The 18,667-nt window shown below is 36.2% G+C and overlaps 1 protein-coding gene across 4 annotated transcripts in view; it reads right to left on the minus strand.

Annotated features, from left to right (window-relative positions):
- Nucleotides 1–18,667, minus strand: part of LOC123674872 — a 92,440-nt gene that overhangs the window by 10,637 nt on the left and 63,136 nt on the right. Inside the window, exon 1 of one of the 4 annotated variants that reach the window (XM_045609997.1) lies at nucleotides 17,269–17,664. The exons of 2 other annotated variants lie outside the window; for them this stretch is intronic. The gene's annotated coding sequence lies outside the window, so the exon portion shown is untranslated. Of the gene's footprint in view, nucleotides 1–17,264; nucleotides 17,665–18,667 lie in introns of those variants that run through there. One more of the 4 variants, XM_045609998.1, reaches the window with a different exon arrangement.

Here is an 18,667-nt window from a genome sequence, read left to right on the forward strand (position 1 = left end):
CTTTGGAACTGGAGGGCGAGGATAGCTCTGATGGGAGGCACAATTGAAGTATATGGATCTTAGCAAGAATATGATACACCTCCTCACTGGGTTTCTTAGAGGGCATTGTCGTCTCAGGAAGCATGAGAATGGGTCTAGCAGAAAATAACGAGAGCAGATTTTTTGGGAGGAGGAAGAAATTCTTGATCACCTGGTGACGAAATGCCTTGCATAACTAGTCAAAATAAAATATGCTTGGGATAAGAAACTTGTAAAAGTAGCCTCCTTGAGGCCATACCAGATACTGGCGTTCATTTGAACTTAAGGGAGAGTTGTGCGTCATGTAATGGCGACAATAACTCTGATGTGAAGGCACACAATAGAACCCCTAAAAATCTAACCTTACCTAACTATCCAAACATTTTCAACTGTTTTTTCACTTCTCTCATAAATTCGGAGATACACCAATGACAAGCAAGTTTTAAAACCCCCACCCTGTGTACTTACCGAAAGATGACGAAGATAAAACGTAACAACAGGCGGTGAATAAACTCATTGACATGGAAAGCAATCAGCTTTAACGCAAACGAGCCAGCGTCCAATTTAAATCCTGATACAAGACTCTGGAGGGCCCGGGGCGCAACAGTTCGAGAGTACGACCTCGGGGAATTTTCGCTTTTCTAGGGTCCGTCGCGGGAAACGGTTTCCGGAACCGTGAAAGACGGAAGTTAATTCCGGCTATCCCGGGGGCGGCAGATCTCGCGTCCGCTTTTGTGCCGGTATTAAGGGGTCCCGACGATTTACATGCTCAATTGAGGAACGGAGCTAGAAACGTCCGATGTTGGTGTTGCCTGTTATCTTTCCGTCCTGTCCGTTCCGTTGAGAAGATTTTGGCGGTTTAGGATTGGGTGAAGAAAGGATAATGTTAATTCAATATATTCGAATTCGAGTATTTCGAGACAGTCAGATACTTATTTCCGAAGCATACCAATAAAGATGTTGTGATTAGTGTTGTTGAAAGAACAGTTCAGAACTGTTCGGTTCTTTTGAAAGAACCTGTTCTTTTAACCTGTTCTTCTATGAAAATCGACCAGGTTTCCGATAGCAGCGGGTTCAAAGATTTTTATAGATAAATTTATGTATAAATAAAATTATTATTATTAAATTATTATTATATTATAGATGCATGGTGCTGGGTTATCTTTAGTTGTAAATATAGAAGACGAGCTAGTTAATGATTTCGATTTATTCCAATATAATTCATGACCTTTGCGAGATCAGTTTACTATAATCTATAAAATTTAACATTTTGAGTACATATATGATGTACGTGATTGAAGAGAGAACTGATCATACCTCTAAACTAAAATAGTCCAACAAAATCCAATCTCTATTGAGCCAGATAAAGTAGGCCAAGCAAGGCGTCGAAATTTTCGATCTAGAAATTTATTTTCTTATTTCTCTATCTCAATTTCCTTCCTACGAATCAGACGAAACAGTTAGATATGACTCCTTGACAAAACGATTCTTTTATTTTTCTTTTCGGTACATCCTGAAACCCGTTCTTTCAGACTTCAAAGAACGGGATCATATCTGACAACAGGCAGATTCAGTTCAGTAACTGCTCTTTTGAGAACAGCCGAGAAACTGTTCTTTTGAAGAACAAGAGCAGTTTCGCTTTTTACGGAACAACCAATAACCTATTCTTTTAAAGAACAGGAGCAGTGAGCAGCTCATCTGCTCTTTACGGAACAGCCAAGAAAAGAACCTGTTATTTTAAAGAACGATAGCAGATTCAATCGATCATTGCGCAGAAGCGATGAATCATTCGAAAAGAACAGGTTCGGTTCTTTGAAAAGAACAGGTTTCCGGAACAGGTGAAGCTAACCTGTTCGGTTATTTTCGTAACCCCTAGTTGGGATAGAAGGAGAATATAACAGTATTAGGAAAGATTATGTCTCGGTAGAGTAGATATATGTGAGCAACAGAGATAAAATCTCATTAGTTAAATGAAGACCATATGATGCGGTCAATTCCGTTTCCAATATCGCTTTGAGGAAAGAGGGGTACAAGTAGGCGTGTTCGAAATGATTCTATCTAGATTATCTGAATTCTGAGTTCGTATTTTATAGGAAACGATAATTATATATTCTCATATTTTTATTTTGTTATGTTTTCACGCTGACGTCGGTGCTATATATTTTACATGATCATATTAAATAAAGACAATAAAGTCACATACACAACAAAATATTATAATATTGATGCTCGGAACTTGTTTGAAGCTATTTTTGAACATTCAACCTCAAGACCAAATATCACAGAATCACTTCAACAATAATAATTGCGTATGAATAATCAAAACTTTAAAGTAGAATAAAACATAAATTTACTAAAACGATCACTTTATATTTGGTAACCATAATTCCGGTGATAGGGATTTTTGTCAAGAAGAGTTATCAGGATTGTTAATTCTAATAAAACGCCTTTTCATTTCTAATTGTTAAAAAAAAGAACAAATAACGAACGAAGTCAACCCTCGGGACATTTAATCTGATCGAAGGATGTCGAGATAATAAGAAAGTTCGTCGACGTCTCGCTCGACTCCTCGTTATTTTTCGCATGAACTTCCGACGTACTCATTAACCGTCGAGATTACTGCATAATAAAGCGGGACGTTAACCGAATACACACAGACGCAGTCACATTCAAGGTCGGGACCTGTCGGTTTATTCGACTGTTTACTCAGGATGCGGGGTATGTATAGGAGCAGTCGGCGAGAACCTTAGACTCGATATAGCCCGGATTGCTCAAACCTCAAACAGGATAAACGGGGTCGCGTATCAATTTCGACCAATCTTCCCTACGCGTCCCGTTCCTTTCCCAGGAATTATCGATGCGGATCTCTCCTCTCGCGATCGCTATCACAGCCAGCCGTATAGGGCGCAGGGAGAGGCACAAATTGAACGAGTCGCTTCAAACACCAGCCCTTTTGCGTCACCACGAATCATTTTTTCTTCTTTCGCGAGTATTCTGGTCCTTCGAGAGGGATTTTGAAATTAGAAAAGATTTTTCTATGTCACCTTATGCAATCAACGACAGTAGCCTTTGGTTTTTGACGATGATCACGCTGTTGCCGAAAAGTTGTTTGAACAAAAATGAAAATTTGTTTGGATAATAATACAGGTATACTTCAATCATTGTTAATAACAGGTGATTTTTGACAGGTTCCTAGGTCCACGATTTATTCACAAAACCAACTTTTTGAAAAAAAAAGGCGCCCGAGCAGGGACATGAACCCTGGACCCTTGGGTCGGGCGCCGGCCTTTCTTCCAAATAGAAACCTGTCAAAAATCACCTGTATTCGCATTCATAGGTCTCATCATCATTCATTGTTAACAATAGTAGGATACAACCTAACCAATAGAAGGGTTGAAGTTGAGGCTTTATTATTTTGACTTAACCCAAAGATTGTCAATATTCCGCCAGTCAATAGAAAACATGAGACATATTTGTTTTAAATATACAAGACATGTCATCGCATGTAAAACATTATTTGTTGCATTTTATAACGAATATTTCATGGAAAAACGATTCAAATGGAAGGCAATAATTGATATAGTTACACAAGTTTTGATGTAACTGTTTATTATTCACGTCCAATACGATCAAATTTGTATTCACAATCCAAAATGTGAAATGTAAAAGCTTTAGGGGGTGTTCATAAAAATCTTCTAACGATTCCTAAGGTTCATTATTTCCAATAATAACCGAAAATTCTTGGAAGAAAACGAGACAACCCCGGAAATTTCCAGTTCCCTCTTCGGAAAATAGCGAAACCGCCCGACATACCTCGTCCGTCTGGATTTTCCGGAACAAATTAGACGACCTAGAGGTCGCCAATAACACGAGGAAGGAGGCAGACGGCAGCGCTCGAACGGGATCCCGATAACTAATCCCACTAAATCGAATCCCGGGCGTTCAGAAATCGCGTCGGTGCTACGATAGCGGCGTCTAACCGGGAAAAACAGACTTATCAAAAACGTGAATCCGACGAGAATTAGATTCGGACGTCGAAAATCGCCTGTCGTGAAGGGATCTCCCCACGTCCGGTTAAGGAGTGCTTCCACCCGTTCCGATAGCTATTTATAGCCGAGATTTAGGCAGGACGGGGAAAACGGCTTGAGAAATAAGGTTTATTCTAAACGGGCAATTGACGAGAGATATCCGAACGGCTTTGAGAAGGGGAAGTGAAACTTTAGGGAAGACGTTGGATCGTTAGTCTTTTTCAGTCGTCGGGTGAAATAGAAATATCAAAACAAGTAGTATATACGAATTGACTAAACTTGTCAAAGGCTTGGTTTATTATTCCCTCCAAATATTTCAAGTCATCTAGAGATTACATATTATACAATTAAACTATTTAGGGGAAAAAGCTACAAAAAATATTGTTTTCAATTTCATTATACAAGAATGAAACTTAAAATTGTACATTGAATTTAAGGTTGAATTGACAGTGGATCAATTTCTGCATAATATATACTTATACATTATATATTTCTCAAACCGCTCTCAACATGTTATAATCTAGCGAATCAGCCTCTATTTTATCGTTGGCCTTAAAGTAAAATAATTATGAATACATCAATTTTATTGACAAACAAAGTATTTTAGTAGGGGTATTACAGAAAAATATTTTCATAACAATTAATGAAACGAAATAGTCTTAATACATAGAAACATATTGTGCATATATTAAGTAAAAGTAGAAAAAAATTTATTTTGGATGTTCTTCTCACATTGTCTGACATCAATTATACAAAAATCTATTTTTTTATTATTTAAATTTCCACCTAAGGCGAATCTGGTAAAATGGTGAAAAATGGGTTCCATTTGATACGAGGAATCTATAGCTAAATTTAATGTAACACTTCAAGACTCACCTTTAACATTCTGTCAATGAAGTAGCGAGAATTTATCATTCAAAAAGGCTGTTCAAATGGCTATTTGACACGCAGTTGATATAACTATCCTCCATACTTACGCAGATTTCGATCGTTATCTGTCAACTCAGTTTATTTCATTACTTCAGTCAATAAAAAATCTTCCGACAAAACAATCGATTCTCTTGGATTGACTTAATGATTTCACAAGCTATAATTCATTGAAAGTTCTTTAACACTATTATTTTTTGCGAATAATGTTACTTTCCCTATTTAGTTACATCGTAACTCAAGGACTAGTGAATTTTTTCAAACATTTCTATCCGAACTTTTATAAAACTCCAATCTTTTCAGTTTTCGGCTCAACCACCCATAACTAATATTTTATGCAACATTTGAACGCTATTATTTTATTACGGTTTAATGGCTTTGTAACAGTATCGAATCACCTCATATAGATTCATTATATATTTATTAGGAAATTTTCGTGTCATTGATGTTGAAAAATTCAGAGAGTATTATTTGTACCTATCATAGATATACCCTATCGAATAAGAGTGAGACTAATTATACTTAATTATCTAGAAGTTCACATATAATATTAACTTATAGTAATCATCGAAATAAACTTCTTATTACGCTAGGCCTTTCAAGTATTTTGCCACCTGTTTCATGGCTGTTTCTGGGCTGGTTTTTCTCAGATGTCTAGTTATATTACAACATATTTTTTACACTAGTTCTAGTTCTAGTTTCAGAGGTGCAAACTTTAAAAATTTCGATATACGTATCTTATGTGAATTGATGAAAGATTAATATCATATTATTTTTATTAATAAAATTAAATAAGTAACAAAAGATTCAGTGAATTAACGAAGGATTACAACTTTTATAGCCACAGTCTTTTATAATTAGTATTTTACCTGTTTCTGAGAAATAGGTGAAATAGTTTGAAGAAATGACCTATAAACCAGAAAATAAACTTCTGTAAACAATTCGGCTGATATACTTTTTGGTTGTCACGTAGAACAGGAAAAATTGAATCATCTACGGCCCAATACATTTAATTTAATGAAAACCGGTTTGTAAAAGTTAAGACTGTAACAAAGCTGTTGGGATATATCTATTGATACGAAAATAAAGTTTTTCGGGATATTCTAAAGTGCTTTTTGCGGGTGGAAATTTTGAAATCAGAGACCAACATTTTTTTATCATAAATGCTTCTACTATCTTCGATATATACAATAAACATTTCAAAACGTATATAAAATCAATTTCAGGAAAGAACAATGATAGTTGCAGAATGGGCAGAATGCGAAATTGAAAACGATCGACAAAGGAGCGAGTTTTCGAACGCATGAATGTTGGAATTGCCTTCTGCAACGAGTATTATTTGATATTTTCTCTATTTCAGTCATTTTTTGTGAAAAATTGGCGAAATTCAATGAAAAATTCAGATTATACATCCTAGTTACTTTTGTATTATTTATTGGCAGTTGGTGTGACTGTTTCGTACGTTTCGAATCTTGAAATAATTTATAATAACGCATTAAATTCGTGAATTATGTCTGACGAAATCGATTTAACACCACCAGAATCAAGATAAATTGAAAATAATGTTCCAAAACACTTCACTATATCAAAATTATATTATATTGACAATTGACGTGTGTTGAGATTCGATAGAATTAGAAGTCAGTGTAGACAACCACAAAACGACAAATATAACAAAAAACAATGTGCTGTAATGAGTTCATTACAGCACTCTTTTTGGCACTGTAATGAACTCATTACGATACTAAAATAGAGAAAATGAATTCCATTTAATCTTATGCCTGAACTGGACGACAAATAGGACTAAAAATACATAGCGCAGAGACAGCTCTTATGAGTTTTTTTTTCCAACTTATATACCTTGTTCATTGTTTATTCATACTGAAGAATCAAGTTTTCTCCGACGCTTGGAAATAATCTTAAAACAGACCCTACCCTTTCAAAAATTGCCAAAGAAACAACGAAATCCCACAATCCCAACAGTCCCGACTAAAAAACAAAACGAAAATGTTCACCCATAAAATTTCATGCGCCCATCACATCACCATACCCTCGATGGCGCCTCGATAAAAAAAAACTCTTGGGAACCTCTTTCGGAAGGAAACGGGAGTCCAGACGGGCTACGTGAGCAACCGTCAGGGGTGAAAACGTACCGTGCCAGATGTAGAGGGGCTCCTAATCCGTCGATGGTTTCAGAGGAGTCCCCCCACATCACGTCAACCGACGGCACACACACATGTGTTCTGGTATGCTCGTCGATCATAATTACGTTCGCGGTAACTTCAATTACCGCGATGAAGATTTATGCCGAGATCTCGACTGTCGTCCTAGTATTTATGTGATTTCGACCAGATATCAGCTGTTTCGCGGTCGATAATTACGTAGGAGTTTCATTATTCCTACGTTAAATCGCAACATCTATTAATTTGATCCGATGAACTTTAGAAATATTTTTATCGTGATTTTGCTTGGGAAATAGTCGATATACAAGGATAAGATGAAAAGATTTGAAACTTATTTACAAGAAACTATTTTTCAGGAGGAAAATTCTTACTAAAACAAGAACAATTTGAGTTCAAACATTCAATTACAGACTTGAAGAGAAAATATCACAAATAACTAAAGATCGAATATCTTTCGTATTTTTCGGTGATATAAGTGAAAAATTAGCTGATAGTAGTTCCAAATTAAATGCATTCAAACCAAATAGTGAATTATGCCAAAACATTTCAACCCCAAACAGAAGTTCAACTTGCAATATGAAGTACATATTAGGCCAATTGGAAAGTCCCTGGTCTGATGCAAAGATAGCGGTGCTAGTATTAAATCCATATGATTTTTAGTTGGTACCAACCTTCAAACGATACGTGTCAAAATTTGACAGCAGTCCGACCATTAGTTTGTGAGATATTGCGTTGTGAGTGCTACTTTTGTTATTTGAAAAAAGATGGAAAAAAATATTTCGTGTTCTTATAAAATATTGATTTTTGAAGGGAAAAATACAGTTGAAGCAAAATCTTGGCTTGATGGAGAGTTTCCGGGGTCTGCACTAGGAAAATCAACCATCATTGATTGGTATGATAAGTTTAAACGTAATGAAATGAGCACATAAGACTACTTACGCAGTGGACGCCCAAAAGAGGCTGCCACCGACGAAAAAATCAAAAAAGTTTACAAAATAATTTTGAATGACCGTAAAGTAACAAATAACAGATAACAAATATTGTGAAGATATCATCTGAACGTGTACATCATATTTGTACATGAGAAAGCTGTGTGTAAAATGGGTGTCGCGCGAGCACAAAATCGATCAAAAGCAACAACGTGTTAATGATTCTGAGCAGTGTTTGAAGCTGTTTAAGTGCAATGAACTTGAATTTTTGCGTCAATATGTGACAATGGATGAAACATGGCTCCACTCCGAACTCTAATTGACCGTCAGTTTTTTTTATATATAATGTAGCAAAGAATTGGGAGAATTACTGAAAAACGATCGATTTCGGGACAAAATTCATATTTTACTTCTCATAAAATAAAGTTACTTTACTTCAACTAATTGAGGAGTTGTTATTTGATCTCGTGGAATAGTATTGACAACGTCGGTTATCATCCGAAAATATTCTTTTGGAAGTTTTCTCGTGATTTTATTCAACTTCAACTATTCAACGCTTATGGCGTTTTTCAACGAAATCATTCGCCTCATGAGTTGTGAATGAAAAAATGCCATTCGAGAAATTGCCAAAGCAAACAACTTTCATATCATACGACGAATGTCTCATTTATGGATTATATATTATGATAGAATAATCAAAATATTTTGAGCATGATTTTGCAATATACACATCCCAGCAAAAGCATAATTTCAATGCAAATTCTTAATCTTTCATCAAAACATTGATGCGAAAATTAGATATTTGAAATTTGTTGTTCATAGCTTTTTAGAATTATAAAAATAGCTGATGAACGAAAAAAGAAAACCCAACAAAAAAAAATAGCGATGAAAAAGGTGCTGTGTCGTATTAATTTATTTTTCAACAAAATTAATTCAGAATGAGGGTCTGTGATTCATCTCTTTCTCAAAAAAAGGAAATATACTTAGACAGAACTCAGGTCAATTTATTCGTTTGAATGAGGCGATTTGTAGTGAAACATCGTCTTTGTCGTCCAGTCGTCAGCTGTTCGGTCGTTTTTGGGACAGACAGAAAGTTGAATGAGTCAATGGGACATGTGCTCCGGCTATTCGTATAAACGCATCCCTATCGTTCTATAATTGTTGTTAGTTTCCTCTAAAGGCAGATGTATTGTGCTTCAGACAGTTCTGACAGCTCAACAGGTTAGGCACATTAAAAACAAATGTTCGCCGAGCAGTATAGGATTCAATTAACAGGTTGGGCTGACAAGTTAATCTAGAAAATATTTATCAGAGATAAAACAGAGCGAGCCAACCTAACGGCCTATCGGGGCACCGTTTGAAGGTGAGTAAAATTATTATTGCGCAAAGGGAATGCACCATATTTTGATAGCGATCTATATCGTTGCACAATAATCGAGTTTATGCATTAAATTGAATCTTATGGAGTTAATGCATAATAATGAACGCATCCGGGTCGCTGTCAGTATTTCATTATGTTGAGTGACATTGAGGTCTCAATGGATCCATATTGAATTACAGCTATTTTTACCGAACCCTTCTCATGTATACGATTCTCTATGAACGGCGTTATTGAAATTCTGTTAACGTTTTCGAAATATTGAATCCAAAAGTCGAATGAAAAAACTTGTTTGTTTTCCAGAGCTTTTTTTCTATAGTTATGAGCATGCAAATTGGAACCAAAATTTTTTGCCACCACATTGACCCTAAATTTTACAGGCAAAAAACGAGTGATCAAATGAAAAATTACAATTACAAACGCAATCTTTGAAATAAAAAAATTTGTTGTGCTGATATGATACTGAATATAATATTCATTACTGCAAAGTTCTACTTTCGATAGATTTGGAGAGATACGTTTCCAAACAGAAACAAACACATTTGCTAGATATTTATAAGCATTTTTCAATTGATATTTTTTATGCCTTTTCATATAAGTAGTATTACATATTTTGTAATGAAAAATCATAGAGAGAAATCTGCAGTGCTTATGATATTAAATTTGAATTGGCGTTTCAATTAAAAACACTTTTCTCTATTGCGTTGTCGTCATGAGTTGATTACAGTACGAAAAACAGTGCTGTAATGAACACATTACAGCATTGTTTTCAGTTATATTTTTCGTTTTGTGGTTGTCAACACTAACCTCCGATACTATCAAATTTCAACACACGTCAATTGTCAAAAAAGTGATATAATTTAGACATCGTGAAATGATTTACAACATTATTCGCAATTTCTCTCAATTCTGGTGGTGTTAAATCGAATTCGTCTGACATAATTCACGAATTTAATGCGTTATTATAAATTATTTCCAAATTCGAAACGTACAATTCAAATTCTGTGATATGTCAATTTTCGTAATAGTCACACCGACTGCCAAGAAACAATATAAAAGTCACTAGAATGTGTGATCTAAATTTTAATTGAATTTCGACAATATTTCACAAAACTTGACTCAAATAGGAAAAATATCGTCTAATACTCGTTGCAGAATGCAATTCAAGACTCATGCGTTCGAAATTCGAATTTCGCATTCCTGTTGGAATACGAGCCCATTCTGCTTTAGAATGTATAACCAACATCAGCTTTCTGAAACTACGAAAGATCCTTCAGAAAACTTTAGGTTTTTTTTTTCTATTTATATTACTGCAGAACGGAAAATGAGCTCAAAATGTGTCAATTCCCAATTTCGGAATGAAATAAAATAAATATTCTTCAGAATTTTTCTGATGTGAAAAAAATGTTTAATACTCATGCGTACGCACTTGGTTGCTTGCCGGAGCTCCGCTCCTTGTCGTTCGAATCAAAATCAGTCGCGTGCGAGAAAGTACCACTTTCCTCACTTGATAGGAAAATAACTATTTTCTATGAAAAAAAAAATAACCTATCCCCTATGTCTTCAAGGCAAAATAAAAATTGATTATAGTGAAAACGTCAACATAAATACCCCTCTCACCAATCTCACAGGTGAATTTCTCCGAAAACCCAAACAATTTGTCAACAATCTACATAATACGATAATTACGTAAACTGTGAAAATTCCAGATAGGGTTGAAACTTTCCCGTCCCTTCGACAAGCGCCGCACTATCGAAAATTACCTGTCTCCGATCCCAAAACCGTTCCCATCGATCCCGAAGGCCCCCACGCCCCCAGCCATCTTACCTGAAGGGCGATACCTCCAAGGTTCGTCGTCGTCTTCGACAGGTAAAAGTCCAGGTGGTCGCGACCTGATCTTCGATAGCATTTCTCGATCGCGTCTTTGTGCCTACGGCCCCGTCCCTTACCTCGCCAGCGTTATATGCAGATCGAAGCGGCCTACGGAAAGGTGGGAGGATGTGGTGCTCCATTGTGCGAGCAATGTAGACAGCGAAAGAGTGTACCAATTCGTGCCATTAAAGAAATCACATTATGTCCGTTTGCTTATCGGCTATTAACCCGTTTGTAACAATTAACGATAATATTATTGATTTATGTGACACTTAACCTAACACATTAGTGACAATACTCGTTATCCGATATTATTGATAGAATTGGATGAAATCTAACCTAACACTTCACTCGAAAAGTTCCAGATTTAACTGGTAAAACCGTCAATAATATAAATTAATTCCACGCTTCTCTTACTTTTCAATACCGGAAATCTATTCCGAACGTTTTATTGTATACAGGAAGAGAATTTATAGATATATATGCTGACGAACATGAGTGTGGCTGATAGAAAAGAGAATCGAAAACGATTGAGACCAATTCTTATTAAGATTTTAAGAATTAAATAAATGAACATCATCAGAATGAGTACATCGGCAACATAGCAAAGGGTTTACAACAAAAACTTTAGAAATTTCCCGGTTTCGAGTGCGTTTGGTCGCAATGTAGATACAATTGGCATTACAGATTCGTCATCAATGACGTCATGCCATTGATAGAATAAATATATTATATCCGATAATATTCTTGATTGAGTTAGGTGAGACTTCACCTGAAGTAAAATAACCTATTTGTGACGATATCCTATAATATTCTAAGATTTAATAAGGTGAGATTATTTATGAGAAAAGGAATAAAAATAGGTAAGCACTGACTTGTCAGTCAGGAAATTTTGAGCGTTCGACATTCGTGCGCCTTCTGCACACTTGCACAAATGTATATGATCATCATTTACTCACATAAAATATAACAATAAGAATAACAAGACAACATTATGTAAATAAACATTAGAAAATCCACAGAAGCAACAAATGCTGTTTGTATGTGTACCCCTCAGGTAATTGCAATTGGTGCATAAATGGACGAGCGATCAAAAGCACCTGACCAGCACCATCCTCATTCTTTTTGTTATAATATAACTAACCTCAATTGACTTCGTCCCTTGGACGCAGAATCATCTCACAACACTGATCCCTTCACTCATCACTTTATTCCCTTGCAATGGGTAATTATAAATGCAAAGCTATGAAGATAACTACCGATGAGAACTAATGTCTCCATGGCTCAAAAACGATACAGTACGGTTTCTATGGGTGCAATTTATCAAATGACAATGGGCTAATGTCAGCTGACGTCACAACAAACCTAATGGAAGGGGGGCAAATGTACAATGGGAAATAATTTTTTTGTGATTTTGGGCCGACTACTTTCGAATTTCGAAATAGTCTAAATTCTTTCCAGATAAGTGATAAAGGCACCTGTTCGATCAATTAGTTTTGGTCCTCCATGTTAGTTTTAATTTTCACATTAATCCTTATTTTCATTATTTTTGTCTACACTGTTTATTGATAAACAACGTTTGAATGATTCAATCCAGATTGAGCTATAAAATCTTTATTATTTTCCACATTACTGTACTGATTATATAAGCATATTTTTCACATATATGTTGAATATTTTGGCATGACGATGACAATACATCAGAATTTGAAAGTTGCAAAGTTTGCTCAGACAAATATATTAATATACAATGAAACAACTAAGGAATTGGCTCTTATCCAAGTTATTCAGAAAATAATTTAGACATAGGTATAATACAACCGGGCCAAATAAAATAGATTAAACTATTAAAAAAATATTTGTGGTATTAAAAATTTCAATCTTCCGAAATTATTTTTATTCACGCTTCGAGGTATGGAATTTTTATGAAAAGATTGTATTTTCAACTATTCAATCAAAATCGAGCTCAACAAATTGTTTTATAGTTCAATCCATTTAAATTCATATGTCTTGTGAATGTATGATGATTTCAGTTGTTCGTGTACTTCAAATAACTACATTAAATTATATTGTAAGATTGTAAAAGCGAACCATTTTATTGGTAAAAATTCTTTTTATATGTAATTTTGAAAAGTTTTGTAGTAATAATATCCAAAGGTTTCAAATTGAAAAGAGGAAAATGAACAAAACGTTCATGAGTTTTTCGAATGAATTATTGTTTATATTTCAGAGATTTTGATTATGGAAAAAACTTATACCATTGCAAGTATTGCTCTAACTAAATCATCCAAAATTATGTTTCACAAGATAAATTTCAAAAGATTTTTACAGATTTTCATACAGGGTAATTACTTTTTCAGGAGAGTCATTCAACATAGTTTTGAATAAGAGCTTAAAAGAGTTGAAACGCCTTTGCATAATTGGCCAAAAAATTTAATAAAAATTTTGTGATCAATAATACATTAAAATAAAAGGGCGTCGCGTCGATGCGTTGATACATAATGTTCAATCACTGCAATCTGATAAGAAATCGGACCATTTATCTTCCTAATCCACTTACGACCCTATAGAGGACTGAACGACTCAATCAGATAGGGAAAGTAAAATAATTAAAGTGCATACAACATTTCAACTATTCCAAAGAATGAGGGTATTTCCGCATTGTCGAACCCCCTAATACTCTCTCTAGAGTAACGAATAAAACTCCCATTTCTTCTCAGTAATCACCCATCAAACTGTCATTACAATGTTCTCATCGCAACTGTCCCATGCTATTATTAGGCAATCACCGGTATTACGTGAACGTCTTTCTCCCCGTTGGCGTTACGCATCAATTGCGAGTTTCGCTCTTTGCGTTAACAATATTCCGTAATTGTTCCGAGGCGGTTTTTGCTACGAGACGTCTCGACTGGATAGAGCCCGTTAATACACTGATCAACAATTGCTAGGGATCACTTATGAACTTCTCTTCATTTGTATTTTTTTCAAGTTATCTCGTGAATATCTGTACATTATATGTTATCTAAGGAAAAAGTAAGATGTTTTGAGTTGATTATATCAAAGTCTTCCTCACTTCATCGGCTCTTGTTCACAAAATCGATTATTATCTGTAGGCTGTTACAGGTGGACTGAAAAGCAATGTGGTATTTGTTATTAAATCTGTTTTTTTCTCTCGTTCAAACACATAAGGTGACAATAATTGAAGAAATGAGAACAATATCAGCTTATCAGTCATGCCGAGAAGACGTTTGGCTCCTGTGCAACTGGACCAAATCATACGGTGGATACAGGAAGGTTTGTCCCAGCGAGAAGTGTCCCGGCGGTTGAATGTTTCGCAAAGTGTCGTGAGTCGGGCTTGGAATAGGTTCATCCAAAACGACTCAGTAGCTTATGTTCATGGGGGAGGTCGGCAGCGAAGTACAACAGCTGCCCAAGATCGTCTTTTGATCCTCAATGCTAGGAGAAATCCCACTTACCCGGAGTCGCGGCTCAATAGATCACTGAGAGTTGCAACAGGAGTTCTAATTTCGAACCAGACTGTAAGACGACGACTATATGTTCGTGGTTGGAGAGCACGTAGGAGGGTACAACATCCCCGTTTGAATAGGGAACACCGGGTTCATCGACGGCAATGGGCTGAGGAGCACCGCAATTGGACACTTGAAGATTGGAGCCGATGTTTATTTACGGATGAGTCTAGATTTCGTTTGGTCAACTCCGATGGACGTATTCTTGCTTGGAGGGAAAGAGGTCGAAGGTATGCAGAACAGTTTATGGTACCCACAACAGCTTTTGGTGGAGGTTCTATATGTGTATGGGGAGGCATTTGTTTGAACCAACGCACAGAGTTGGTTGTTCTGCAGAACACCACCATGACCAGCCAGAGATATCACGATATGATTATTGAAACCATAATTGTTCCGTTTGCGGCTGCCGTGGGCGAGAATTTCATTTTAATTGACGATAATGCCCGTCCACACCGTAGTCGTCTGGTTAATGAAGCGCTAGAAACTCATGCTATTGATAGGATGGACTGGCCAGCTCGCTCTCCAGACATGAATTGCATGGAACATGTCTGGTCTGAGATGTCTAGACAATTGTCAACCTTAGAAAAACCGATCAATAACCTGGAGGACCTTTCTAACGCTTTACGGGATATTTGGACGAATTTGCCCCAATATTTTATAAATCGTTTGATCGAAAGTATGCCTCGTAGGGTAGAATGCTTGAGACGAGCTCGTGGGGGACCAACTAGGTACTAGCTTAACCGAAACTTCAGCCTTCTTGTGGTTTCATCATAAAATTTTTATGTTATTCAAACACAGAATTTTGAGTGTTCCTAATAAAGTCTTTTTTTCTCTCCAACTTTCCATTTTTTCATTCTTTTCTCAAGTGAACCATATTATCAATTGAAAATACTCTGATATCTGACTAAATTTATAATCTTGGAGCGAATATTTCAGGAATAAATTTAGAACAAGTGAGTGATCCCTATCAATTGTTGAGCAGTGTATTTCATTATCGATTCCGAAACCTGCCGAATGACAACAAGCATCGATCTGGATCGGTCACGGACTTTTCGTCGGACTGCACGGGGCACGTAACCTTTGAATGGGTCGATTGCGACATGTGGAGTTGATGAATAAACAATGGGGAACGTCTCAGGTTACATCGGCGGTCGCGTACGCCGCTAGAATTGGGATCGTCGGCCTCCCACACTATAGACAGCGTTTTATCGTCCCGTTTATACGATTGTCATTTCGAGAAACGTTTTTCATGGGGCGTTGATGTTCGTTGAAATGGAAATGAAGGATGAAATGGGTTTCTTGGTCAAAGCAATCACGCTGTTAACATCTCCCTACGAATAATTGTTACCGATGTTCTGCTGTGATTCTTCTACAGCTGCAATTATACTGTATTTCGCTTGGGAGCGTCAATCTAATTAAGAAAAAAAGGATAATGTTTAGAGAAAATAAACTACTTTTGTTCATTGTACCTACAGTTGTACCAAGTTGTTTATCTGTCTCAAATTGGGTGTTGATCGATTCATAAATAACAATTTATAATTTTCAATCACATAACGAATGTGTCAAAAGTTTTGCACAAATTTCAAGTGTATGAAAAAAATTAAAATTAAAGATGCCCAGTTTTGAAGATATGAGGAAGGTCTATATCTTCTGAAGAGTTGAAGACCTAGGTTGTTGACTTGACATAAAGCAAATCGGTTGATCAGAAATGCCAAGAATGAAATTGGAAAGTCATTGGGAAAATTATCACGGTGACGGTGTTTCCAAAGATAACATTTCCAGAGAACTGAAGTTAAGAAGTATAGAATATCCTAAGAGAAAAAAATGTCCAAAATATACGCCAAATCAGGTATCTTCAATACCTATATTGCTATGCATTCATTTGGCAAATAAAAAACGACGGTTTTAACACATTCAATATCGACAATTGTCCATAATATGTGAAATTCAAACTAAAAGTTTAATTTCTAATAAGAATTAGGTTCGGTGCGCGATATCAACCGATGTGATTTCCAGGCCTTATATAAGATAATTTATAGGCGAAGCTTTGGACAGCCTAAGTTACATTCACACCTGCTCAATAAAATTGGTTAATTTTATCTACGAGAAAAATGCTCAAGATGATATTATTTTTTAACGAAATTGGTTGAATTCTCACATCATATACTTGTGCGATTTACGAGATAGGAAAATTACATTAAGTTAATGGCATTCTCTTTATTTACCGAACCATACCATATTATAGATATTTGAGAATGATACCATTACAATTCGCCGACAAAAATAACAATCAAACAGACCTGAAGCCCAAGTGTAAAGTGAAATACCGACGTGTTCCCTATAATGTTTACCTAACAAAGTACAAAAGCACACAAATTATTGAGTGCACTTATTTCACTCACTTACTAGACGTATCTTCCTGAAAATTCTCTGCGATAACACAATTATTCCAACAACCCCCTCTCATCTTCGCAACCTCACTTTCTCACAACAACAGAAAAAACACACGGTCGGGTACTTCGGGAATATTCCCTGGAGCAGAAAGAACACATCACAACACTTCAAGATGACGATGAAATAACTCCCGTAATTGTTTACCACATCCTATCCATCATCCAGCGTTAGACGTAATGAACAAGGAGCTATCCTGCTTCGTTTTCTGTAAACGCCACGTCAAAACAAATCACTCGAGGCCCGTCTTGGAGTAAAAAAAAACGTGGAGAAACTCGAACGAAACCGTCGGAAACCGGGGAATTCACGTTGAGCGAAGACACGTCGTCCTCTCTGGTCCTCCGGCAGTGGATTACACAGGCCTCGTGCTGTTACGCTCCGAAGACCCCCACAAAACCAGAAGAACCCTGCGGCGTGTTCTAAATTGTCGTTTTCGGAAGATTCGGGGGCTCAGGTAGAAGACCCTTATGGTCCCCTATGCGATTCCTAATATTCCGAGTAAACATTTCCCGAACTTTCGGAGGGGCACTATTGCCGGTTCGTGCGAAAAATACGCGGGAACAGGTTATTCTCGAGGAATTACGGACGATCGAACGGTTATGGTAGGTTCTTGACGTAGAATGGCAACATGGCTGCATTCTTGTCTCGGTTCTCATCGTAATCTCTGTTTACACATTGCGCGAGACGTTGCCTATGAATTATGATATCCATAAGTCTACATTACTTAATTGGACATGGAACATATTAGAAAAGAAAATTTGAATATGTGCAAAATACATAATTATAGGATTACGATTCTGATAAGTTTAAGATTGATCCTTACATAGAATTTTATGGTTAATTGAATGCTTTCTCGGATTTCTTTTCACATCGCTTTGACCTGGAATATACCGGCAGCCTCGTAAAAGATTATTCGTCTTACTAAGCTAGTATAGCATTACAAATTAAATACTTCCCATGTTCTTTCTTTTGATTCCGCATTTTGCCGTCAGATGCACATAAAAATGTGTGGCACCTATTATGTGTACAATGCGATTATATATTTTAGGGATTAGCTAATAGACCTTGAAGCCCACCATGTATACATATCTTCCTGATCTCAACTAGGTTGGATCTGTTACTGAAATATTAGGTTCTATGTTCTATTACACGAAATTCTTCTGGAATTTTCGCATGAAGCTCTAAATTGTTCTTCATATCTAGACCCAAAATCTCAATTCAGTCGGTTTTGTGGTCAGGAAAATTCAGGATTTTTTATTTCGATAAGAGCGCTCAAAAATTATTTCTTGAATATTATGCAGTAAAATATCTCTCCCAACAAAGTCCTTCTTTCATAAGAGCGTCCTTAAATTTT

This window comes from Harmonia axyridis, chromosome 3 (genome assembly GCF_914767665.1).
Source record: "Harmonia axyridis chromosome 3, icHarAxyr1.1, whole genome shotgun sequence".
Taxonomy (NCBI): domain Eukaryota; kingdom Metazoa; phylum Arthropoda; class Insecta; order Coleoptera; family Coccinellidae; genus Harmonia; species Harmonia axyridis.